This window comes from Notolepis coatsorum, assembly GCF_963971535.1.
Source record: "Notolepis coatsorum genome assembly, chromosome: 4".
Taxonomy (NCBI): Eukaryota; Metazoa; Chordata; class Actinopteri; order Aulopiformes; family Paralepididae; genus Notolepis; species Notolepis coatsorum.
The window spans coordinates 204,789,767-204,814,755 of NC_140168.1; the positions used below are offsets into that span (position 1 = coordinate 204,789,767).

A 24,989-nucleotide genomic window follows, 5' to 3' on the forward strand; every position below is an offset into this window, starting at 1 on the left:
GCACCTGTAATCTCCCCTCCGTGGCATTGAGCCTGGAGGCAGACACAGCCGTGAGAACCATACTGTTCCTAGAGTTCTCATGACGAGCCATGGCTTCTCCACCAGTATGGCATGAAAACAACTCATTGGCCATTTGACCATATTCACACGGCGGCCATTTTGCTCTGATGTCTTGCTGTGGGCAGTGGAAAAGCAGGGGTGTAAAAAGTAGCCAGAAATTATACTCAAGTAAAAGTCAGAGTATCTGGCTAAAAACACACTTGAGTAAAAGTAAAAAAAAGTTTCTACTTTTAAATGTACTTAAGTACTTAAAAACCTTTTTTTATTCCGGGCAATGAAATTTTCCCTTTCGTCCTCTTCATCACTCATACTATTGTTTGTGGCCATCTTCTGTAGCTTGTCACTCTGACAAGTTTATCAAAGATCCCCACTTTCTAGTCTTGCACAAGGACCAATCAGCATGGGTATGGGCGTGGGCGGGTTCATTTTCCATTGATGGGGATTTGATGTTTTTAAATAAAGAGCGGCCGCAGGATTAATAACGTTAACGTTAGTTCGGCCAGAGAAGCAAATATACTAATTAAAATGGTTGGACCTGTGAGATTTGTACTTTGTATGTCTGCATTTTAAATGTAAGGAGTAAAAAGCAAAAAAATAAATCTCTGAAATGTAATTGAGTAAAAGTACAAGTATACAAACCTAATAATACTTGAGTAAAGTACAAATCCCCAAAAACAGTACTTAAGTATTGTAACAAAGTACAATTAGTCAAGTACTTTACACCTCTGGTGGAAAGGAACCAAACCTGAGCATGAGGAGGTCGTGCCAGCGGCCATCAGGCTCCACAACCTTGGGCTACAACGTATAACGTATATCCTGCCAGTTACGGTACCTTGTGTGTACTGCACCTTGTGTATACTGCACCTTGTGTTACTGCACCTTGTGTATACTGCACCTTGTGTATACTGTACCTTGTGTGTACTGCACCATGTGTATACTGCACCTTGTACTGCACCTTGTGTATACTGCACCTTGTGTTTACTGCACCTTGTGTTTACTGCACCTTGTGTATACTGCACCTTGTGTTTACTGCACCTTGTGTATACTGCACCTTGTGTATACTGCACCTTGTGTTTACTGCACCTTGTGTATACTGCACCTTGTGTTTACTGCACCTTGTGTATACTGCACCTTGTGTTTACTGCACCTTGTGTATACTGCACCTTGTGTATACTGCACCTTGTGTTTACTGCACCTTGTGTATACTGCACCTTGTGTTTACTGCACCTTGTGTATACTGCACCTTGTGTATACTGCACCTTGTGTTTACTGCACCTTGTGTTTACTGCACCTTGTGTATACTGCACCTTGTGTATACTGCACCTTGTGTATACTGCACCTTGTGTTTACTGCACCTTGTGTTTACTGCACCTTGTGTATACTGCACCTTGTGTATACTGCACCTTGTGTTTACTGCACCTTGTGTATACTGCACCTTGTGTTTACTGCACCTTGTGTATACTGCACCTTGTGTTACTGCACCTTGTGTATACTGCACCTTGTGTATACTGTACCTTGTGTGTACTGCACCATGTGTATACTGCACCTTGTACTGCACCTTGTGTATACTGCACTTTGTGTATACTGCACATTGTGTTTACTGCACCTTGTGTTTACTGCACCTTGTATATACTGCACCTTGTGTATACTGCACCTTGTGTTTACTGCACCTTGTGTATACTGCACCTTGTGTTTACTGCACCTTGTGTATACTGCACCTTGTGTATACTGCACCTTGTGTTTACTGCACCTTGTGTATACTGCACCTTGTGTTTACTGCACCTTGTGTATACTGCACCTTGTGTTTACTGCACCTTGTGTATACTGCACCTTGTGTATACTGCACCTTGTGTTTACTGCACCTTGTGTTTACTGCACCTTGTGTATACTGCACCTTGTGTATACTGCACCTTGTGTATACTGCACCTTGTGTTTACTGCACCTTGTGTTTACTGCACCTTGTGTATACTGCACCTTGTGTATACTGCACCTTGTGTTTACTGCACCTTGTGTATACTGCACCTTGTGTTTACTGCACCTTGTGTATACTGCACCTTGTGTATACTGCACCTTGTGTATAATGTACCTTGTGTATAAGGTACCTTGTGTATACTGCACCTTGTGTTTACTGCACCTTGTGTTTACTGCACCTTGTGTATACTGCACCTTGTGTATACTGCACCTTGTGTTTACTGCACCTTGTGTTTACTGCACCTTGTGTTTACTGCAACTTGTGTTTACTACACCTTGTGTATACTGCACCTTGTGTATACTGTTTACTTTTACTCTTAGTATATATTCAGATTAAAATGATTTATTCCCTAAGTTTTTTGTAACGTATAATAAAACCGATAGGGCATACAGACCCTCATCTGCACCTTTGTTTACACTGGTTATTTTTCTCATATTTTATTATTACATCATTGTCTATATTTATGTCTTTCTACTATTACCCTGTCCATACCTGTACCCCCTCTCCCCCCTCCCCATGTTGCTATGACAAGGGGGATTTCCCCAAGGCGATCAATAAAGGAATATCTTAGCTTGTGTAATATATATTGTACTATGTATGATTACATATGATTAAGAATATGGTATGTACGTATAGTAATATGTTTGAGAGAATATTGGATATTGTCACTTTCTGATTTTAAAACCACTTGGTTGTTTGTCTATAAATGTTTTATCTATTCTACTCTTCCACCCCTGGAAGAGTAGCCGATGTGCTGCACCAGCTAATGGGGATCCTAATAAATTCATAAATCATAATGACATAAGAGCAAAATGGCCACTGTGTGAATATGGTCAACAGTTGCCATTTAATGAGTCATTTGACATTCGTCATTTGATTAAAGACGCCTGTTATTTGCCTAACAAGATGTCCTCCCAGTCAGACCTACCAAGATGTCCTCCCAGTGAGATCTACCGAGATGTCCTCCCAGTCAGACCTACCGAGATGTCCTCCCAGTGAGACCTACCAAGAGGTCCTCCCAGTGAGACCTACCAAGAGGTCCTCCCAGTGAGACCTACCAAGATGTCCTCCCAGTCAGACCTAACAAGATGTCCTCCCAGTCAGACCTACCAAGATGTCCTCCCAGTGAGACCTACCGAGATGTCCTCCCAGTGAGACCTACCAAGATTACCTCCCAGTCAGACCTACCAAGATGTCCTCCCAGTCAGACCTAACAAGATGTCCTCCCAGTGAGACCTACCAAGATGTCCTCCCAGTGAGACCTACCGAGATGTTTTAGCCAAATTTCCCTCCGGATTATTAAAGGATTTCTATTCTATTCTACTAATGTCCTCCCAGTCAGAACTACCAAGATGTCCTACCAGTCAGACCTCTGACATTTCATTCTCGAGTCGTCGACACAAGTGAGTTGCGCACACAAGGCGAGAGAAACGAACCGAGACTCCGAGATGCGCGTTGTCATCGAAAAACACGAGCCGGCGGGGCCGTTCCGGGTGACAACGACACGCCAGACTGACTTCAGTGACGAGGGTGACTCTCCACGGGGGATACGGGTACATCGTCTTCTGGTACCAGAAAACTGCCAACTAAAACCTGCGGGAGCGTATACTGTAGCATCTCCAAACAAAACATTCATGGAGTTCATGGAGTTCTCAAAGTCAAGGCTGGTTCACCGGCAACAGGGTGGCTCTAAGGCAGCCTCTCGATGAGGGCCGCTCTGACGGCACAGACTGAGGCTCCGGAAACATGCTCACTCTCTAGAGAATAAACAATATCTGATGACAAACGTAGAATAAACTATATCAAAAATATACATTCACACTCATCACAATATATTGACAAAGCAAATAGACAGGCTCTGACTGAATCCATCATGATCTAATTAATAGATAAATATAATTTTACATAAGTAAGGTATATAGACAGAAGGTTAGTTTTAATATAAGAATAAAAAAAAAACGTACTGTCTTCTACTATCATGCACTCTTCCACTAAATAATCGTCCTTGTCTATATCACTACCTACTATACTAATAATGTCTCTACTACTCTGCACTCAACACTGCAGCGCCCACGTTTCAACACTGTTTGATGAACAATGTTACTCGGCTGAAAGAGTTGTACCTGCTGACTTGTGCTACAGAACTTTGGATAAAAGCATCAGCTAAGTTGTCAAATGTAAATGTGAATATATATATATATATATATATATATATATATATATATATATATATATATATATATATATATATATATATATATATATTAAAACTAACCTTCTGTCTATATACCTTACTTAGGTAAAATTATATTTATCTATTAATTAGATCATGATGGATTCAGTCAGAGCCTGTCTATTTGCTTTGTCAATATATTGTGATGAGTGTGAATGTATATTTTTGTGTTGTGATCATGTAAGTTATTGAACCCCAGGAAGAATCGCTGCTGCTATGCAAACGATAATGGGATCTAAATAAAACAAACAAACTACTGTGCTACTATAATTATACTACTACCTATCATGCTAGTATGTCTATACTACTATGCACTCAGAGTGTAACACTCGAGATCAACACTATTTGACGAACAAGACCACTGACCCTTAGCTGCCAGAGATGTACCCTTCCTGCTGACTTGTTGTACGCAATTTGTAAGTCGCTTTGGATAAAAACGTTTAGCTAAATTACTAAATGTAAATGGAAAATGGAAATGTAGAACCCTGGATATGAGAACAAATATGCCTCATATACTCTGACGGTTCAATATGAGTTTTAACCCTTTAACCCACCTGGTTTATGTCTTTCTCCACATAGGTGAATAAAGGGTGAGCAAACCATTTTCATCTGTACCCTGGACATGCACCTTATTCTTCATCTCAGAGATGAAAGATGTCAGCAGACCTGCGATTTTCTTTTCGGGAGGGGACACTTTATGCTTTAAAACTGTCAGGCTTTAAAACTGTGTAGGACCCAGGCCTAGAACTGCGCCCTGAGAGAGGGAACTGAGAGGGAGGTTTGCCCTGAGTGGGAGGTTCAAAGGGTCAAAGTGGGTATCCAACAGGAGTTTTAAACTGTGGATACCAAACAGAGAAGGTAAAGACGACTTTGAACTGTTAAACAGTAATCCAGAAATATTTTATTGCAGTGTAAAAAACAACTGGGATTTTATGTCTGCACTTTATATGCACTATTTTACTCTGTCTATTCTATCTTATCTTTTTATTATTGTCTATTTAAAACTGAATAAAACCATAAACAAGGTGGCCTGTAGGGATGTTAGATCCTAATGTGTGCACTTGATGTGCTCATTTTATGCTCGTCTTTTTTCTGTTGTGAAGCACTTTGAGCTGCTGTTTCTGTATGAAAGGTGCTATACAAATAAAGTGTATTATTATTATTACTATTATTAATTTAAGCGGGGGGGGGGGGGGGGGCTGGCTGTCCTCCCACAGGAGGACCAATGTGATCAAACACTTCATTTCCTGCATTCCGATGTACTTCTATGCACCAATTTGTGCCTTTTTTCCCACATTTATGGTGGAAATGTCTATTTATGTAAAGGAAAAGACAACATTCAGGTGCCCACTGACACAGATATAATGGAATATAATAATAATAATAATAATAATAATAATAATAATAATAATAATAATAATAATAATAATAATAATAATAATAATAATAATAATAATAATAATAATAATAATAATAATAATAATAATAATAATAATAATAATAATAATAATAATAATAATAATAATAATAATAATAATAATAATAATAATAATAATAATAATAATAATAATAATAATAATAATAATAATAATAATAATAATAATAATAATAATAATAATGGATTCAATTTGTACCGCACTCTACATTTGTGAGAATCTCAGAGTGCTACAGGAGATATAGACAAAAGTTAAATGAATAAAACAATTTAAAATGAATAAAAACAATTAAAAAGACTAACAACCAGTGAAATGGAAGAACCTAAGAGTAAAATAAAATAAAAATAATAGTCAAATGAATAGAAGTAAAAATAAAAGTAAAAGAAAATTCAGGCAAAAGCCTTGTTAAAAAGAAATGTTTTTAGGCCCCTTTTAAAAACCTCGACGGATTGTGGTGCTCTCAGGTGGATGGGGAGAGCATTCCAAAGTCTGGGTGCGGCAGAGCACAAGACGCGATCGCCCATGGTGTGCAGCTTAGTCCTGGGGGCTTTGAGGAGGTAGGCTGTGCCGGAGCGGAGGGAACGTGAGGAGGACTGGGGGGTGAGGAGTTCCTTGAGATAGGCAGGGGCTCTCATGCAGTAAGGCTCTCAGGCGTTCTGTATTGCTCAAATATGTATTCTATTTATTCTAGTTACAGCTAAGAAGGATATATATTCTTTTACCCCTTTTGAGGGCGGGGGTTGTCTTTAATATTAGCTATATTTTTGGAGAGGGACACATTTAAACTGTAAGAATACACGTAGACAAAATGAGATGTTCTTAAAGGAGGACTTCATCCCAAAAGTATAATTTGTATATCAATTACTCTAACCCTGCATGTGATGCCTTGAATTCATGACAAATTATATGTTTTTCTCTCTCGCACGACTGCACGGTGAATGTAGAACCCCCGCCCCCCTAAAAAACAGTAGCCACGCTTGATGAATCGAAGTTAATGGAGATTTGGTTTAACAACAGCAAAACTATATCAAAACATCCGTCATTCACAGACTCTCTCACGACTCGGTGCAGTGTAATCTCATTTATCCAGCCGTACGCTCAGTACTTCCCAAACGCACCCATGAAACACAACGAAAACATTTCTGATTAAGGGAAAATGCAACGTGTTTGTGAAGTTTGAATGAATTCAAGGCTTCACAGGGGAGTAATTGATAAACTAATTATATTTTTTGGGGTGAAGTGTTCCTTTAACCCATGTGTGGTGTTTCGGGACCCGTTTTCAATGTTTAATAAAAGAGAAATGATACAATAAATGATTGGTTTAACCTGAGACTCATTGGCCTTGGCTCATGTTCTGTATAGAACAAAATAAGAAAACACATTTTCATTGAGTGCACATTGTGCTACAGTACCTACACATTTATATTACATACCTGGTGTTCAGGTCTACTGGACCAGAACGTGTGTAAATTGTAGGTGAAAACAAGTAAATATGATCAAAATTAAACAAAAAGGTTCACTGTGTTCCTTCACTGTCTGCCTCACTGTTTCATTTAGATTCTTTAAGATAAACAGGATTTATTCCATGCATGTCTTGACTATAATGGATTCTTTGCACATGTTATCGCAAAAAACAAATAGCACTTTTATTGATGAACGTGATCTACAGTAGCAGAGGTAAATGGAAAAGATTAACCATTATGCTGTCTAGACTGTTTGTAATTGTGATCAAGTTAAAGGAACACGCCAACATTTTGGGAAATTAGCTTACCGTCTTCTCCAGAGAGAGACGAGAAGATAGATACCAGTTTCGTCTCTGTGCGTTCAGTCAAAAGATATCTGGCTGCATGTTAGCCTAGCTTCCAGTCATTGTGCTAAGCTAGGCTAATGTGCAGCCAGATAGCTTTCTACTGAACAGCACAGAGAGAAAACTGGTATCTATCTTCTTGTCTCTCTCTGGAGAAGACGATACGCTAATTTCCCAAAATGTTGGCGTGTTCTTTTAACGTCTGTAAATATTTTACATGAATTGTTATGGCTTTATTGTTTTAATAAAATCCCAATTATGTTGTGGGTCCACCAGCCCCGTGAGCGTTGAGTGAGTAACAGAAACAGCACACCAGGGTTAACACGTAACGCCAGCCCATGATGCCCGAAACGAGCAGCCACACATGGAAGAAGACAGCCCACATCTCTCTCACTGTGGGAAGCTCAGCTGATGAGCGTGAAATGTGTCAACTCAGTGCGGCTGTTTGATTTGAAAACATGGCGATGGTAATCCAAAACCAAGAAGGACAGCTGTTGGGGGAAAAAAATAAATAAAAGAAATTGACAACCATGTGAAAGATAAACTCCACTGGGATTTGGACGAATCTGAAAGGTAATCGCTCGGTGGCACGGATATCGACAACACCACTGTAGGACGAGGCTGATGAGTGTACAGCATCCTCTGATGAGTGTTTGTACAGCAGTCTCTGATGAGTGCTCATACAGCAGTCTCTGATGAGTGTTCGTACAGCAGTCTCTGATGAGTGTTCGTACAGCAGCCTCTGATGAGTGTTCGTACAGCAGCCTCTGATGAGTGTTCGTACAGCAGACGAAGATGAGTGTTCGTATAGCAGACGAAGATGAGTGTTCGTACAGCAGACGAAGATGAGTGTTCGTACAGCAACCTCTGATGAGTGTTCGTACAGCAGACGAAGATGAGTGTTCGTACAGCAGATGAAGATGAGTGTTCGTACAGCAGCCTCTGATGAGTGTTCGTACAGCAGACGAAGATGAGTGTTCATACAGCAGATGAAGATGAGTGTTCGTACAGCAGCCTCTGATGAGTGTTTGTACAGCAGCCTCTGATGAGTGTTCGTACAGCAGCCTCTGATATGTGTTCGTATGGCAGCCTCTGATGAGTGATCGTACAGCAGCCGAAGATGATGAGTGTTCGTACAGCAGACGAAGATGAGTGTTCGTATAGCAGACGAAGATGAGTGTTCTTACAGCAGACGAAGATGAGTGTTCGTATAGCAGACGAAGATGAGTGTTCGTACAGCAGCCTCTGATGAGTGTTCGTACAGCAGACGAAGATGAGTGTTCGTACAGCAGATGAAGATGAGTGTTCGTACAGCAGCCTCTGATGAGTGTTCGTACAGCAGCCTCTGATGAGTGTTCGTACAGCAGATGAAGATGAGTGTTCGTACAGCAGCCTCTGATGAGTGTTTGTACAGCAGCCTCTGATGAGTGTTCATACAGCCGACGAAGATGATGAGTGTTCGTACAGCAGACGAAGATGAGTGTTCGTATGGCAGCCTCTGATGAGTGTTCATACAGCAGACGAAGATGATGAGTGTTCGTACAGCAGACGAAGATGAGTGTTCGTACAGCAGACGAAGATGAGTGTTCGTACAGCAGACGAAGATGAGTGTTCGTACGGCAGCCTCTGATGAGTGTTCGTACAGCAGTCTGTGATGAGTCTTCGTACGGCAGACTCTGATGAGTGTTCGTACGGCAGACGAAGATGATGAGTGTTCGGACAGCAGCCTCTGATGAGTGTTCATACAGCAGACGAAGATGAGTGTTCGTACAGCAGACGAAGATGAGTGTTTGTACAGCAGCCTCTGATGAGTGTTCGTACAGCAGATGAAACTGATGAGTGTTCGTACAGCAGACGAAGATGAGTGTTCGTACAGCAGATTAAACTGATGAGTGTTCGTACAGCAGACAAAGATGAGTGTTCGTACAGCAGACGAAGATGAGTGTTCGTACAGCAGACGAAGATGAGTGTTCGTACAGCAGACGAAGATGAGTGTTCGTACGGCAGCCTCTGATGAGTGTTCGTACGGCAGACGAAGCTGATGAGTGTTCGTACAGCAGACGATACAATAAGTTGTGTTTTTCCCACGGAATGCCACCAGTCAGTCCTACTCTTACATACCTTGTCATTGTATGTGGTTGTTAGTTTGGTGTGTGTTTTAATTATTTCCCTTACCTCTGTGAGGTATGCATTGTCACCCGTCAGTATCCAATAGCCTTGTTGTTCTGGTTTATTTGTTTCTTATTTTCTTCTTCTTATTATGCTTTTCTATTGCATGTTATCTCTATCCCCCCCCCCCCCCCCCCCCGCTGTCATTGTAAATAATACTTTGTTCGTAATTTACCTCCTTGGTTTAAAAATAAAGGTTAAATAGAAAAAAATGTATTCAAATTTAGTGCAATGCAGTGCATGCTAGGGCTAACGCTTTGTCGAATTAGGTTTTACCCGGCATTACCTACAACATTAGGTGGCTAACATCAATGTTTCAGTTAAGCAAGCTTTTTTTTTGTATCCACTTTTTCTCCTCTCTTTTTTCTATTTTTCTCCCATCCCAATTTAGCCGTGCCAATTATCCCCTCCCCTGTTTTGAACGTTGCTTGCATATGCCCCCCACTGGTCGGTTGTAGGGAGGATAGAAGCCTTGCATCACGTGTCCCCTCCGATACATGTGGAGGCAGCCTGTCACATCTTTTCACCTGCCAGCGCGGACTCTCATTTGGCGAGGTGTAATGTGTGGGAGGCTCACACTACCCCCGCCATTTTCCTGTCTCTGCTGTGCAGGCGTTCCCCAACCGACCTGTAGGAGTCGCTGTCCACAACGTCCAGATTGCCACCCATCGACTTCCACCCGCTAACTCTTGCGTTGGTGACAAGCGCAATGTCCGCTCCGCCACCCAGCCGCCGAGCTAAGCGAGCTTTGTAACCAAAAGCTGTTTTTCTCTCTGTTTAAGGCCTACACGTTGCACCGTGGAGTAACGCTAGACCTGGTGAATGAGGTCAGACACTACAGTACAGACACTACACTACATACACTACAGACAGTACACTACAGTACAGACACTACAGTATAGACACTACAGTATAGACACACACAACAGTAGGCCTACACTTTGCACCGTGGAGTAGCTAACGCTAGACCTGGTGAACGAGGTCATTAGCAGTAACGGCTGCTGCATCCATGGACTGAGCTGAAGTAATCATTAAGTGAAACTGTAGGCCTGTGGCAGATGCCCGTGGGAGGAGAACAGAGAGGCGGAGAGTAAACTAAAATGACTGTATGTCAGTGTAGAGAAATACAGCAACGTCAGCAAAAGCAAAGATGAAAACGCTCAGCAGTCAAGCCAACCCCCGCCCCACCCCCTCACACGGAAAGTCACAGGAAGTCACAGACAACAAAAACAAGTAGAGAGAGACATAAAGAGCAACCAACGGCAGACGTGGAAAAACAGCAGCTTGTTTACAAAGATGCAAATAGATGAAATAGATGAGTAAACATTATTTTGAGGAATTCCTCAAGACGGGGCACCACCGCGAGAGAGTTGGACGAGGAGACACCGAAAACTAAATGACCTGAAGTCGGAACGGAGGAACATGTCAGCAAAGCTGAGACGAAGATCATCACCCCCCCCCCATATGTACAAAAGGATGAAGATCAACACCCCATACGTACAAAGAGATGAAGATCAACACCCCATACGTACAAACAGTCACATTAGAAGCAAAACAAGTGTATGAAAAACAGAGCGGAGAAACAGCCCTTGAAAACTTTGTTTTCCAGACTTTCTGAAGAAACAACAGACAGTGCGTGTCGGGTTTCCGAGCCGCCGCCCTTGACCGAGGTACCGGCGTTACAACAGGAGTTGGTCCCCGGGGCGCCTCGCTATGCGTGGGGCTGTGTCCACTGCTCCTAAATAGTTCAAATGCAGAGAACAAATTCCCCCAAGGGGATTAATAAAGGTTCAACTTTAACTCAACTTAACAAAGTTTCACAAAGGGAAACAAGGCGAATACATTTTTGGTGTGGAGCTGCTGTAACTGTGGAGCCCAATTGAATGGCCTAACAAATCTGCAATGAATAGAATAGAATATAATAGAAATCCTTTAATAATCCAGAGGGAAAATACCGCACTACAGATCGCTCACATTGAAGAACAATAAACATTTAGGTAGTCAATAGGACTAAAATAGGAATAAGAATATAATAATATAAAAAATAAGAATAAAATAGAATAAAGAATTAAATACGTTCCGGGATCTACATTCTGGTATGTATATACATTCTAAAATCTTAATTATACAACTATCCAGCCAAAAATATACAGAAATACACAGTAAAATGTACAGTAATAAAAAAAATATTGGCAATTCTTCAAGTTTTATGTAAAAATAACAAAAATAATCAGAATGCACACACCCCGGTGCTCAGTTTCAGGTTTGACTTCTAAGTCACGCCCCCAAATGAGAACGTGAATTCATTGGCTGGATGCCATTCGCTACATTCTCGGCCCCTCTGCCCTCTGCCCTCTGCCCCCTCTGGCCCCGAGTTCACTCCAGCACCACCCTCCAACCTGGAGGCCGCAGGCTGGAGCAGCAAGTGATCAAACCTGTTCACTTCGGGGCACAAAATATATGACCCACAAAATGCAATGCATTGTGTCAATTCAACAAGAGAACAAAAGTTATTTAGTAATGAAGATTAAAACACTTGGATTAAAGCATGTCGAGATCAAAGTAATCCAGCGCAGACCTTCAGGAAAAGGGAGAACCTGAGGATTCCGCCACACGGAAAACACATAATTCGCTCCTATGTTTTATTCATGACAATGAATTCCACTCTGGTCGATTAGAACGTTCCTGAAGCTTACTTTGATCTCGAGACGTGGTATTGTTCCCGCTCTGACGGCACCCTGGATGAAGAGCGCAGGGCTGAGCGACAGGCAGCGGTGGTGTAAAAAGTAGCCAGAAATGATACTTAAGTGAAAGTATGGGTACCGTCTCAAAATTGTACTCAAGTAAAAGTCAGAGCTAAAAACACACTTGAGTAAAGTCAAAAAGTTTAATCAAAGATCCCCGCTTTCTAGTCTTGCACAAGGACCAATCAGCATGGATATGGGCGGGTTCATTTTCCATTGATGGGGATTTGATTGGCTGTTAATAACGTTAACGTTAGTTCGGCCAGAGAAACAAATATACTAATTAAAATAGTTGGACCTGCGAGATTTGTACTTTGTATTTTGTAGGTCTGCATTTTAAATGTAAGGAGTAAAAAGTATGTTTTTTAAATGTAATTGAGTAAAAGTACAAGTATACAAACCTAATAAATTATACTTGAGTAAAGTACAAATAACCAAAAACTACTAGTACTTAAGTATTGTAACGAAGTACAATTGCTCAAGTACTTTACACCCCTGGCGACAGGACACCCACTGATTCTCACACTTCTGTAAACTACGGATGAGCCGGTCGCAGTCAAACTGGCACCTGATAATGGGGTCTGAGCCTTTAACTCAGCTGGTTAGTGCAGCCGCCTGTGGATCCTATGGTCCCAGGTTCAAATCCACTCGGTTACACCTCTAAATCATTCAATCTGATGTCACCTTACGTTTACATTTAGTCATTTAGCTGATGCTTTTATCCAAAGTGAATTACATGTTCTGTACGACAAGTCAGCAGGAAGGGTACGACTCTTTCTGCTGAGTAACAATGTTTTTCAAACAGTGTTTAAACTTGGGTGCTGCAGTGTTGAGTGCATAGTAGTAGAGACATATTAGTATAGTAGGTAGTAATATAGACAAGGAAGATCAATTAGTGGAAGAGTGCATGATAGTAGAAGACAGTAACAAGGTTATCTATTAAAACATTTTATAAAACATTTTACATCAGGTATTGATTGAATAAGTGCGTTTTTAGTCGACGGCGAAAGATTGGTTGGGTTTCCGCTGTCCTAACTGTGGCGGGAAGTTTGTTCCACCATTGTGGAGCGAGGACCGAGAATAGGCGGCTTCTCTTTGATGACCCTCTCGGAGCTCGGATAGGAGTGGGTCTGAGGCGGCCAGAGGATGTAGAGCGTAGGGGTCTTGAGGGTGTGTAGTTATGAGAGACCCAATGACCGGAGGTAGGCGGGAGCCGTTCCCTTTGCTGCACGATATGCCAGGTCGAGGACCTTGAAGTGGATTCGTGCGGCCTCAGGTTGAGTAAACATCATATGTAATGAACTACAGCTTTGGCGGTGCAACTCGGTATCAGTGTTGGCGATGACACTTACCGCCGGTGCGTACCTAACGCACGTATGTATGCTGCAGCATTGATATTGTGGTAGATAAAACTCCCCCCTTCATCCCTCATTCTTAACCCCAATAAACCCTCCCCCACCTTTCCCCAAAATGTCATGACACCCTTATACCTATGCAGGGCCGCCTCAGGGGGTGTGCGAGCAGTGCGGTCGCACAGGGCCTCGCGGGAAGGGGGGCCTCGCACAAAAAATAAATAAAAATAATTTTTTTTTTTTTTTTTTTTTTGCGAGGCCCCCCTTCCCGCGAGGCCCTTTTTCATCACAGACCTAAAATCTAGTTTTGCTTATATGCTTATATATTTCACATTAGACACATTCCTGGCTCTGAGGCTCTGCAGGCAGCAGAATTGGTTTCAATGAGGGGAGGGGTTACAGCCAGGTAGCGTCTGTTGAGTTCATTGTGTGTGTCTGTGTGCGTGCCGGGGGGGGGGGGGGGGGGGGGGGCGTGAACCGACTCATTGCCAGACGTGAGCGATTCGACTAACGCTCACGGCAATGAATCGGCTCTTATGAACGAGTCACTCATGACCGACCCATCACTAGCGTCTGACTATTTCGCGCGTGCAGCATTGGAGGTTATGCCAGCCAAGATGAAGAGGACATCGTTCGGCAGATGGACTGAAGATGAAAGTTGTTGCATGTTAGACAGTTCAGTCAGGCTAGCCATCCCGGCTAAAGACAGGGACAGCTAGTTAGCTTTAGCTACGTTATAATATTAAGTGTGGTTCAGTCGGGATATAGCCATGATGATGTCGGCTAGTAGCTAGCTTAGCTAAAGGCAGCCAAGATGAAGAGGATGGTCGTTCGGCAGATGAACTTCGTCAACTCCACGCGGTTGTCTCCATCCTCTTGGACGTTTGGTGAGTTTTTAATGCACTCTATTCTATTCCCGCCGTGGATATCTCTCTCTCTCTCTCTCTCTGGAGCCAAACTGGCCGACTAGCTGTTGTAGTACTAGTAGCTAACGGTGTGTGGCCTGGTGTCAGCACCTGTATTGCTTTTCTCACGTTGTACAGTTTTTCAGTGGTAGCCGCATAGCTTGCTTCTGCGTTAGCTAATGGTTAGCGATAGCCGGGTTGAGCTAACTGTTAGCCAGTTAGCTGTTTAGCTACGACGTTAGCTGCCGGCTGCACTCGGCTGGGAACGTTAGTTTGATGCTATCAGTTAGCCTAGAGTTAGCTGTTAGCTTGTGCTACGACCATTGACATTAGCCGTGAGAATAGCAGGGGGTTCTGGCACTCTGACTACGACATCATCTTTGACAGAAGATGTAGTCGGGCCTGCACCATGACAAGGCTCCGGCCATAGCTTCTTTTTGTCCCGCCAGCGAGAGGCCTTTCGTCAACGTGGAGACCTGTGTTGCGGCCTTTCGCCCTTCGTTCCTTGGTGCAGGTAAGATGAATGAAATTGTCATGACATTACCCCACTCTTCCTTCCTTCCCCTCCCAAATGTTTTGTTAATAACGATGTTTTTTTCCAGGCAAAACATATGTTACTTCACAACATTTGGAGATACGACATGTGCTGTGTGTGAATTGTCTTGGTCGTTTGTGTAGCTTGGGTAGCGTTGGGCCGTTGGCCAAAGCTGTGTGTGGCCTGGTGTCAGTACCTGGCTAGCCTATTTAGCTGATGTCGGCCATTGGCTCCTTGCTGCTTTGTTTTCTCTGGTATAGACCCTCTTCTCTTTGGATTTAAGTGTTGATCTTTGTCCTTTTGGATCTATGTATATTCATGTTGCCTTTGTGAAGTTATCTTTTCCTTCTGTTTTGTTCTTCCATTAAAAGTTGAATATCATTTAGGGGCTCAACTTTGCTTATCTCTCTCATACATGCTCTCTCTCTAACACACACACACGACAAACACACATGCTCTCTATCTTTCTCTCTTTCTAACACACACAGTCTGCCTATGGCGGCCTTTCTCGATGGCTAGGCTGTGCTCGCTGAGTCTGTACCTAGTCAAGGATCTTCAGTCACAGTGCTCAGGTATTCTGCCACTGTGTACTCTCTGTTTAGGGCCAAATAGCATTTCAATTTCTTTCCAATCTCGCACAGGGCCTCGCATTTCTCCCAGGCGGCCCTGTACCTATGGCCCGCCACCCCTCTCAGTTTTGTAGGTATAAAGATGTTCCTTATTTAGTGGGGGCTCTCTCATTCCTGGTGTCCCAGCTAGTCACCTCGTTGAGCCAACTCTAACTAACACACTGTACTAACCCAGAGAGTTAACTCTAAGTAACACTCTGTACTAACCCAGAGAGTTAACTCTAACTAACGGTAGGTTATGTAGATAACCTAGTTATATTAGTATTGGCTGAGCGTTCCGCTCTGAGCCGTATGAGATATTCTATCTCCTATGATACCTAATGTATCTCTCTACGAACAAAAAAATACATGCACCACACCTGTATGGGGCTCCGCCCCCATGGTGGCACCGCCCATATAGCAGTGACGGTAGTCACCACACACCCTTCCTCGCAAAAAACCCGTCCCAGGAAAAGATTCCTCAAGAGGGAACTCAGGGCCGCGCAGAGCGGAACGCTCAGCCAATACTAATATAACTAGGTTATCTACATAACCTACCGTTATATGCCGTATTTGCTATCGCGTTCCGCTCTGAGCCGTATGAGATATGGGGAAGAGCGGACGCGAAGCCCGACAAATGTACCCCCTGAGGACCCGTAAGCCCACATCAAGGGGTGCGGGGAGCCCTGTCACCCCATCCTCCCTAATGAAGGGGGGGCGCAGTCAACTCCACCTGAATGCGAACAAGAGGGAAACTAGAACCCCTTGAACACACCGTACAGGCGGAACCACGTGAGACTCAACACACTGTGGCCCATACCCATACACTCCTGCTACCCGACCAAAGGACGGGAAGCAGGAAAGGCCACAGACCCCAGAACCGCCTGGGAGACAGAACCCCCGGTCATGTCCATGAGGAAAAACCTTACAAAGGAGCCCGGGGAGGACCATGAAGCTGCAGCACAGATGGCCTCCACCGAGGCCCCACACAGGAGTGCGGCAGAGGCAGCCACCCCACGAGTGGAGTGCGCCCTGACGCCCCCAGGGGGATCCTGCCCAGCCAACGTGTAGCAGAGGGTAACACCCTCGCACAACCAATGGGACAGGCGCTGCTCCGACAGTGCCTTACCAGCACAAGCCCCACCGTAACAGACAAAAAGCTGGTCGGTAACCCTGAAATCCTGAGTACGGCTGAGGTAAATCCCCAAGCACGGACTGGACATGACAGGTGAAGGCCCGCATCTAACTCACTAGTGTGAGGAGGAGGACGAAACGCCTGAACCACAATATCCCGGGAGCGGAAGGAACTCCGGATATTCTTAGGCACGAAAGCAGGATCAGGTCGCAGAGTGACACCGCAATCGGTCAGAAAAGACAGGCACTCTGGACGTACCGAGAGAGCACAGAGCTCACCTACGCGTTTAGCGGAAGTGACAGCCAGAAGGAACGCGGTCCTGAAGGACAGCTGTCCCAACGGTGCCTGCTCGAGCGGCTCAAACGGGACCAAGGACAACCGATTGAGGACCAATTGAAGATCCCAAGTCGGAGCCAAGGAGCGTTGCACCGGCTTAACGCGTCAAGCGCCAAGCAGGAAACGCTTCATAAGAAGGTGGCTGAACAAGACATCCCCTCAAACCCCTCATGATAGGAGGATATAGCTGCTGCATATACCCTCACCGTCGAAGCCGACAGTCTATCAAGGGGAGACCGGAGGTAACTAAGGACAGCATCCAGGGGGCAGGAGACTGAGTCCCGGCCCCCCGCCTTACACCACACTTGGAACATACGTCATCTGCCCGCGTAAGCGCGACAGTGGAGGGAGCATGCGCATTCCAGATGGTAACACCATCAGGATCAAGAACCTGCGCCCCTCAACGTACCCGTCCCAACAACTGACCTAACAGATGTATGGGGAAGAATCCCTGGCGGCACGGCATCGGTCCCAGACCCGCCTGGCCATGTCCAGACGCAATCCTCACCCGTCAGGATGAGGGCCGCCCCGCGACAGTACCTGCACCCACATTCTCCCTGCCGGGGATGTGGGGAGCCCTCAGGCCGCGCAGATGGAGGACGCCCATAGCCAGCCGCCCGCCGCCTGGTGCAGACAGGGGGAGCGTACTCCTCCCTGTCTGTCGATACACAACACTGACGTCGTATCGTCCGTCCTGATCAACACCATTTGTGGACCAGAAGGACCGCTTTCAACACCAACACATTGAACGTAGCGCAGACCGGGCAGCATGGTTTGCCAGCTGCCCCCTACTGCGTTGGCCCGACGCATCACCAGCGAGGGAGGCGTCGGTGAAAACGCGACGTGAGACAGCGCCGTAACCGTCCTAGGACGGAACCTCCCGAGCGTGTTGACAACACGCTCTGAGATGGATGCCCATAGCCCTCCAACCGTTGACTGGGAAGAGGAATACTCTACATCCAGTCTACAGCAACCCCAGGCTGGTAGAGACCTGCCTGGTACGAGACCTGACGATCCACCTTGACCGTGAAGGACCAGAACGTCATCAGGGCAGAACACTCCGTAACCCCGGACGACGCAGAGGCCCCAGTGCGGCCTCCACGCACTTGGTGAAGATGCGGGGAGCCAGAGAAAACCGAACGGCAGCCTCTGGTACTCATACGCTAACCCTGCAAAGGAAGCGTAGGTAAGCCCTAGGATGGAAGATCGGGGATGCGCATACGCATCCTACAGGTCTATGGAGGAGAACCAGACCCCCACCTGACAGTGTTCAACAGGTAGGAGACAATCCAAAAAATGCTGAACCTTCCCATGGGACAGGTCCAGCCTGGGTCTTACACCCCTCCCTCCCGACTTCTCGGGCAGAGAACACCGGGAGGAGAACGCCACGACGATGGCTTGCTTCGTCCACAGAGATTGGATCTCGTTGACCAGAGCTGTCACAGCTGGAGACCCCGACAATAGGGTCTGTACCAAACCTGAAAACGGGTGGGGTTGTGTAAACACAAGTCCCCGCCTCAGCGTTCTCTCCATCCACCTCGACATATGATACTGCCGTAGTCATATGTGACGACACTCCCAACGCACCCGCCGTCACGTGGCGCAGGTCCGCTAGGAACCGTAGATAGTTGGCCCGGTCCCCCCGCTGTGCGTAGCCAAACCTGGAACCGTGCGAGGAGCGCGTTCCGTGTCGGAACACCTGACCCTGACACCACCCACGAGGCAATCGCACCCAAGGGGGAACCCCGACAGAAAGGGCCGGTCTGATACGGGGGGCTTCCGATGAAAAAAGCCCCCCCACTGAACACCCCTCCAGAACATGCTGAAGGAGTTGTTCTGCAGCCGGACATGCAAGGTGTAAGGCCCCCATGGGTTCCTACACACCGTAGCCCTGCAGTGATATTACTACCACCCCAAATCATGTGAGCTGCGACCACTTGCCAATATTCCAGGAGTGGGAGGCACCAACATGATACCAGGCCTGGCGAAGGCGAGGCCGGGGAAGCCCGCACTGTGTGCCTCAAAAGGTTTCGAGCCCCCCTGCTGACAACACTTAAGTTGACAGACGTAACACCAGGCTCAACCAACACAGATCAAGGTGTGGGAACCGCTTGACAGCACAACATTCTCACGGACAGACCCAGGCTCAGCCATAAACTGGGTGTCAGCCCCTGTCCCCATGAGAAGCGAAAAGGGGGGCCGCCCGCGCATCAACGAAGGCACGCGGCCCGCAGCCAAAGGAAACAATCAGAGCCCACTTCTTCCGCTGGTGTTGGGGAAGGGAGCGATCGGAGAGCGGGCTGCTCGCGGCAGGACGGTGACGGCTTGTTTGTTCAAGCCGAACCCATCCTACAGTACATGGCCGATCCCTCGGCCGCCAAGGCTGTCGGCCTTGTGGACACCTGTCGAATCGACGACCAGGATACCTCTGGCGGGGGAAAAACATGGCCGCCTGTCGAGGGCCCCGTCATCGCCGCTGACGAGGCCGTGCTCTCTCTTCTTCTGGCTGCGCGGTGTGAGGCGGTGTAGGGCCTAGGACAATACCGCCCGCGCTCCAGCAGAAGACCAAAATCCCCTGCGGAGAGGGGAACCCTGAGCGGTTATAGCTTGCGGCTGGGTCAAAGCTAATAACGTCAACAACCTCGCGCGATGTGTCGACGTCGGCTGGCCCTCAAGGCCCCTCCACCAGACACCATTTTTCTAATAGAAAAAAAAACAGCAATTCGAACACAGTTCTAATCGTTGCCAATTCCATACCGTGGCGGTACAAGCCTTAACAGCCCACCAGCCACTCGCCAGGCCGACCCACCCATGGTGTCGGCCGGGGCGGGGCATTGTTTCAATATATCAAAAACAAAGGACTGATGTTAACATGGAGCACCAGTGGTGATTGCAAACAGCACCCTCCACTGTGGTGTGCACCATGAAAGGGTTAAATGAATAAAAGAGCTAAACCACAAAAAACTGTAGAATGAGCAAACCCATACACACAAAGTTTAAGGGGAGACGGACCAGACCCGTCTTCATTCAAAATATTCACAACAGGACACCAGCCCCAGTTTAGCCCATTTACCAAAAAAGGTAAACAAAGCCCCCCCCCCCGCACTACTCCCCCAGTATACCGATTGACCGTCAGTATGAATGGTTTGAGAGGAGAGAAAACTGTAGCAAGACAGACCTTCTCATAGCAGAGTGACAAAACTAAACAATAGCCCCCTACACAGGGCCGCCCCAGGAGGTGGGGGGCCTCGCGTCTAAAAACGCACAGGGCCTCACATTTCTCCCAGGCGGCCATGCCCTTATACTACTGCAGCCTAGCGCCAGGCGATGTGGGACCCAAGACAACAATTGCCTGTGCACAGACACGCAACATGTTTACCATGTCGGCTGGACCCATAGCCCCACTACCCGACGCCAACCCAGATGGGAACACCGTTCAACAAACCCCGCCGGAACACAAGGTAAAATACCTGGCTAGGAAACCTAGCCACGGCCTACCCTGTTGTCAACCCATTTACCCGAAAAAGGTAAATAGAACTCAGCAAAAAAACCCACAACAGCTACCGACTGACCTTCATTGATGAACCGGGCAAGAGGAGGGAGAGTGACAACATCTCACGGCGGAGACATTAAAACAGCATAGCAATTAGCAGTAGTAATAGCATGCGGCATTAGCGATAGCATGTAGCATAGCTTTAGATGTCTTAGCAGCACGCCCAAGACAGCTTGGAAACCGTTCCCTGCAGAGAACGTTCACCAAACCATCCTGCCCCCGGCGCCAACACACAACATGGTTGTGTTAACAAAACAAACCAGCATTACTAACACTAATACCCATGCCTGAAGACACAGGGCCTACCTGAGTACAAGCTGGCCCGACAGCCAGCCTTGTACAGCTGAACCTCGATGTGCTGTCATCAAACGAGGAACATCAACACAGGCCCGTCGTGTCGCTGAAAACATGCGTCGAAGATGCCAGGGGCCAGCAACCTCCGGTAAGCTTCCAACATTATGACTCTGATCTTTTCATCCTACTAGTTATCGTACGGTGCACGCATCCGAGTACGCTGGGACGAAAATAGAGGAAGGGTGTGTGGTGACTACCGTCACTGCTATATGGGCGGTGCCACCATGGGGGCGGAGCCCCATACAGGTGTGGTGCATGTATTTTTTTGTTCGTAGGGAGATACATTAGGTATCATAGGAGATAGAATATCTCATACGGCTCAGAGCGGAACGCGATAGCAAATACGGCATATAACACTCTGTACTAACCCAGAGAGCCAACTCTAACTAACACTCTGTACTAACCCAGAGAGTTAACTCTAACTAACACTCTGTACTAACCCAGAGAGCCAACTCTAACTAACACTCTGTACTAACCCAGAGAGCCAACTCTAACTAACACTCTGTACTAACCCAGAGAGTTAACTCTAACTAACACTCTGTACTAACTAACCCAGAGAGGCCAGTCTGTCTGTCTGTCTGTCTGTCTGTCTGTCTGTCTGTCTGTCTGTCTGTCTGTCTGTCTGTCTGTCTGTCTGTCTGTCTGTCTGTCTGTCTGTCTGTCTGTCTGTCTGTCTGTCTGTCTGTCTGTCTGTCTGTCTGTCTGTCTGTCTGTCTGTCTGTCTGTCTGTCTGTCTGTCTGTCTGTATGTCTGTCTGTCTGTCTGTCTGTCTGTCTGTCTGTCTGTCTGTCTGTCTGTCTGTCTGTCTGTCTGTATGGCTGTCTGTCTGTCTGTCTGTCTGTCTGTCTGTCTGTCTGTCTGTCAGTCTGTCTGTCTGTCTGTCTGTCTGTCTGTCTGTCTGTCTGTCTGTCTGTCTGTCTGTCTGTCTGTCTGTCTGTCTGTCTCTCTCTCTCTCTCTCTCTCGCTCTCTCTCTCTCTCTCTCTCTCTCTCTCTCTCTCTCTCTCTCTCTCTCTCTCTCTCTCTCTCTCTCTCTCTCTCTCTCTCTCTCTCTCTCTCTCTCTCTCTCTCTCTCTCTCTCTCTCTCTCTCTCTCTCTCTCTCTCTCTCTCTCTCTCTCTCTCTCTCTCTCTCTCTCTCTCTCTCTCTCTCTCTCTCTCTCTCTCTCTCTCTCTCTCTCTCTCTCTCTCTGTCTCTGTCTTTCTCTTTCTCTTTGTAGACGATGTGGTGGAAGCAAATAAAGTCATTATCAATGGTCTAGTAATAAACGACACGTTCGTGTCGGTAACGCTGCTCACAATGCCAGCGAAAAAGGTGACTTTGGCGAATGTTCCCCCGTTGATAGGTGATGAGCTTATCTTGAGAGAACTTGCCAGATATGGGAAAATTGTATCTCCAATAAAAAATATGTCATCAAATCAAATCATAATCAAATTTATTTATAAGGCCCGACAACAGACGTCAATGTCCCCATGGGCCGTACACGTCCTCCCCAAACAAGTCAAGAAGAAACATCACATCAAATCAAGAACAAAACAAGAACACCACAAGGTCCACATTTTTTTTTTATATTTATTTAAAATTTAAAATTTAAACTTTAAAATTTAAAATTTAAAATTTAAATTAAATTAAAATAAATGCTAAATAAATAAAAGCAACACTCCCAGACATACCCCACGCGAAGGTAAGGACAAGGAAAAACTCACTAAAACCTAGCAATAGGAGGGGGTTACCAGACATGGGAGCAAATAGACATCCTAACTAAACTAGACAGATTAATCTAAGGGTCAGACCCCGATCAGGTGAGATCAGGGTAGGTTGAAGGAGAGAGAGAAAAGATGGGTCTTAAGCAGGATTTAAAAGCTTCGACAGAGCAGGCGCCCCGGACGACGGCAGGTAATTTGTTCCACAGGTAGGGAGCGCGGTAGACAAAGGCTCTGTGGCTGGCGGATTTCTTTTTAACCCTAGGAATCGATAGAAGCCCCGCATTTTGTGAGCGCAGAGCAAGAGCGGGCGAGTATCGAGAGATGAGATCGGATAGATAGAGCGGTGCAAGCCCATTTAAAAAAAATTTGGTGAGGAGTAGCACTTTAAAGTCAGATCGGCCTTGAATAGGAAGCCAGTGTAGGGCGGACAAAACTGGTGTGATGTGATACAATTTTCTAGTTTTAGTTAGTATCCGTCATCAGGTTGCAAAGCGCCTGAATTGCAACATGTGGTTTCTCATAGAAAGCAGACTTTCATAATAATGAACAAACGCGAGGAGGAGCTAGATTTGAATTTTAAAGTGGTTGTAGACGGGTTTGATTATGTCATTTTTGCAACAACACAGAATATGAAATGTTTTGGTTGTGGTAAAGAGGGGCATCTGAGAAAGGCTTTCCCAGGAGAGGGGCCTAGTACTGGGAAAAATGCTGGGAAGGGCACAACAAAAAAAGGAAAAACAGCATGGGGTTTGAATCAAGTTGTTGAGGGTTGTGGAGAACAGGGGAAGAGTTGTGGTGAGGCTTCTGAAACGGTTAGTGGAACAGATAGGAGTGATAAAAACGACGAAGCCACAGGCAAGGCAGGTGAAGCAGTACAGGGAAAAGATGGTGGGGATGAAAATGAGGGGGGGGGGGGGAGGTCGTGGTGGAAGAGACAGGTTGACAAGCTCTCAAGCTAAGAAAGCGGATGTGAACAAAGTAATCAGTAGTACACAGAGTACACAGGAGGGTACAGGGTCGGACTCAGATGGAAGCTCTGGAGATGAGTCTGATGATTGGGGGAGTGATGCAAAAGCTAAACTTTCCTATGGATTGGCTGAAATTAAAATGTTTTTACAGACAACAAAAAACAGGAAGGGTGTAAAAATAGGAAAGTTCTTTCCAGATAGGGAGCTGTTCATTGTGTCAGCCAGGAATAATATGAAGTGTAAAGGAGATGGTCGTTTTTCTGACCAAGAAGTATACAGGCTGAGGAAATTGGTACAGAAGGTTAGGCTGGACCTCAACAAAGAAGATGATGGGGAGGAATCAGTATAGTTTTTTTGTTTTGGTTACATTGTTCACATGGGTGGTTTGCTCTTTATTTCTAATGAGCAGTAGTTTTAGAGTGGCCACTTTAAATTTGAATGGGGCAAGGGACATAAAGAAAAGAGCTCTTTGATATGAAATGATCAAAGTGAAAAGCATTGATGTTATGTTGGTGCAAGAAACGCATAGTGATATGTTAAATGAAACAGACTGCACTCAAAAAACTGGGATTGGGGTTAATTAATATTTATTAAATAATTATTAGTAACTTATACATAATAAAAAAGACTATGTGCCGTATGCAATAAAATTGGGCTGAATTCAACGAATTTGAACAATTTATTAATTGCATTTTACACAATTTTAGTTGAATACAATTAGCTGTGATACATTGAGTCGAATTTAATTATATTTTATCAGCAATGTCAAAGATGCAGAAAATTTATAGATTTTACTCATTAGGAGGTCTTTGGTTTTAATCACCTGGCACTTTCGCCCAACTAATGGGACTTTATTTTGACACCACGTGGATGATGCGGCCAATCACATGCAAGGATCATGCTATTGCCATTATATCCAAAGACAGCGAGTGTGGCACTGGTATGCACACGGACCCAGGTGAGTAAAAATTACGAGTACATTTAATCTGTTTCCTGTTCTCAAGTTAATGCAGTACCACTATGTTTTTATTCATGTAACATGCTGCTAAAAGTAGCCTATTAAGTTTTACATTTGAGGAGAAATTGTTTTTCCGACTGTTGTAGGAGAGTGCATGCAAT

At 45.4% G+C, this 24,989-nt stretch overlaps 1 pseudogene across 1 annotated transcript in view; it reads left to right on the forward strand.

Annotated features, from left to right (window-relative positions):
• The window catches only part of LOC311226794, a 193,941-nt pseudogene that overhangs the window by 164,551 nt on the left and 4,401 nt on the right, over positions 1-24,989 (forward strand). The window contains exon 7 of the transcript in view: positions 22,416-22,480. The product of the transcript in view is annotated as an uncharacterized misc_RNA (transcript). The remainder of the gene's footprint in view (positions 1-22,415; positions 22,481-24,989) is intronic.